We start from the raw sequence: 2500 nt of genomic DNA, 5'->3' as shown, positions 1-2500 counted from the left end.
CCGTTCCCTCTCCGCGGGAGCCGAGGCGTGCTCCGCCAGCCCCGCGCTCCGCCCGGCCGTCTCCGCGGCAGTTCTCTGCCGCCGGTGTGCGGTCCGGGGGAAGCTGGGTGGGGAAGGATGCGTCCGCAGGCTGCCCCCGGGCTGCAGAGGACGCGCGGTCCGTCGGGTCGTGGGGCCCTGGCGCGCGCGCGCGACGGAGGGATGGGGAGGTGTGCTGTCGTGGCAGGGTGCGCGCCCGAGCCTTCCCCGGCCGCTGAGCCCGCGCGCGGGTGGCGGGAGGAAGCGGCGAGCGGTGAAGGACGACAGGCGTGGCCGGCAGGTGGTGAGCCGCGCGTGGCCAGGCGAGCGAGTGGCGGCCTTTTCCTTCGGGATCGGGGGAGGCGTCTTCCCCGACCCTTCTGGGCAACGGGGCCGGCCGCGAAAGAGGAGAGCCGTCCTCCGGGCGTTCCGGGATATAACGGTGCGCGGAGCGCAGCGGTGGCGGCTTTCCCCCATACCCGCCCCACCCCCCACCTCTTCCTTCTCTCCCCCGCACCTCGGTGCCTACGGGAGGGAGGGGGGGGCGGAGCCGCGAGCGGGTGGAGGGGGTGAGCCGCGCCGTCGGTGGGCGAGGCGCGAGGCGTGTCTTCCCCCCTCGCCGGGCCGCGTCCCCGCGCGAGCGGGCGGCCCCAGCCACGTGTCTCCTCTCGGGCGCAGCGCCGGGTCACTGAGGGAAACCCCGGCCCCCCGGGTAAGGAAGGACGAGGTGTTGGCGGCGGACGTCGGGCGCGCCCCCGCGGGCGGACGCTCCCCCGATGGTGGCAGCGGGGGAGGCACCGCCGCGGGGCCCTGCAGGTCGTTTCCCTCACCCCAGGGCCAGGTACCTAGCGTCCGCGTTTCTGCGCAGCCCTCCCTCGGCGAGCCCCGGGGGTCGAAGGCTGCGCGGCCGGGCGGCGGTTTAAAGACGCGGGCGGCTCGATGCGACCCCGGGGGAAGCGGTGTAGTTTTGAGCCGGCGGTGGCGCCTCCGCTGGTGGCGTGGTGGTGGTGCGGTGGCGGTGGTGTATGGTGGAAGGCCGTGCCGTGGGAGTCCGCTCCCGGAAAGGCTTCTCCCCAACCCCCTTCCTCCCCTCCCCACCCGCCGGGCGCTGCCTCGACCGACCCATACTGTGCTCGTTCCCCGCCTTCCCCCAGCGGGCAGCCGTGCCCGGGGAGGTGTCCCGCTGCCGCCCCCCCCTCCGCGGTCCGGTCTCGCGCGGAGAGACCGCGGCGTGTGTTAGGCCGCAAGCCGTCCTTGCTGTGTGCCCGTCTCGCGTCTAAGGGGCGTCCCCGGCGTGGGAGCGCCGTCTCCTCCGCTCGGGGGGGTGTGGCGCGTCTGCGCTGCGTCGGCGGCCGCCGTGTCGCCGCGCCTCCGTGGCCGCGCTGCGCTCCTCGGCGAGCCCTCTCTCCGCCCCGGCGAGCGCTCGGGCTTCTGCCGTCGCCCCAAGGTCGGCAAGCCCCCCCGCCCAGCGGCGGTGCCGTCACCGCTCGGCCCCCCGTGTCCAATCGGTCGGCCGGAAGGTGCCCGCCGCCGGCCTCGACCGTCCCGGCCTGGACCCTGCCCGCCGCTTCCACGCCGCCCTCCTCGGCCGCGCCCGGCGGAGGTGGCGTGCCTCCCGTCGGCGGGGGTTTTTGGGGGTAAGGAGGCGTCCGGGCCTCGTTCTCCGCGTGGAGACGGGGGAGAGAGGACGGCGCCCCCCGACACCCCCACCCCCGTCCGGGGCTCGTCGCCTTCCGGCGTGGCGCGCGCCTGCTTGGGACGGGGTCGGGGCGAGAAGCCGGTGGTGTCGGCGGTTCCGGGAGGGCGGTCGCGGCTTCGCGGCTGCGAGCGCCGTCCGGCGGGCCCCGAGCCGGTGCGTCGCCGTCTCGGGCTCGGGCGGTTTTGTCGCCTCCGGAGGTGTGCGGTGTGGGGCCTGCCGAGCTGCCGGCGGGGTTGAGCCGCAGGGAAAAAGCGGGCTGCCGTAGTGCGGTGCCCGAGAGGCGCGTTGCCGCGCGTGTGCGGGCCGTCGGCGGCAGCAGCAGCCCGCCGAGTCCCGGGCGCGAGGCGGGCGTATGCAGGTCGGGGCGCGGTCGGGGCGCGCCGCTGCTCCTCCGTGCGTTGGCCGGGCCGGGCCCGCGCGCCTGGTCCGCCTCCGAAGCGCGCGGGGTGCGTGTGGTGGGAGCGCGCGCTCCCCGCCCCAGCCCTCGCCTTTCGGAGTTTTCTCCGTTGCCCTCCCCTTTCCCTCCTCTCCTGCGTTGTGTTGCTCGTACGGTCAGGCGAGGCGAGAGGCTTCCTTCCGTCGTCGCGCCGCATCGCCGTTGCGCGCCCCCCCTTTCCGCGCGGGCGGAGGGGCGGTCGGGCCCGGCGAGAGGCGGGCGCGCGTCGGTCGGGGCCCGTCGTCAGAGGACAAAGAAAAAAGGGGGCGGCCGCTCGTCGTGGAGCGTGCCCCCCCGGTGTGTCCGTCCCGCGCGCGCGGGGCGGTGCCGAAAGAGACAACTCTTAG

At 76.3% G+C, this 2500-nt stretch overlaps 1 non-coding gene across 1 annotated transcript in view; it reads left to right on the top strand.

The window, feature by feature from the left end:
- Positions 1-2491: 2491 nt before the first annotated feature.
- The window catches only part of LOC129734992 (5.8S ribosomal RNA), a 153-nt gene continuing 144 nt past the window's right edge, over positions 2492-2500 (top strand). Inside the window, exon 1 of the ribosomal RNA XR_008730492.1 lies at positions 2492-2500. This exon is cut by the window's right edge and continues 144 nt beyond it. This is a non-coding gene — a ribosomal RNA (5.8S ribosomal RNA).

This window comes from Falco cherrug, unplaced genomic scaffold (assembly GCF_023634085.1).
Source record: "Falco cherrug isolate bFalChe1 unplaced genomic scaffold, bFalChe1.pri U_21a, whole genome shotgun sequence".
Classification (NCBI taxonomy): Eukaryota; Metazoa; Chordata; class Aves; order Falconiformes; family Falconidae; genus Falco; species Falco cherrug.
Note: the sequence above shows the minus strand (reverse complement) of the source record. Positions and strands in the feature narration are given on the sequence as shown.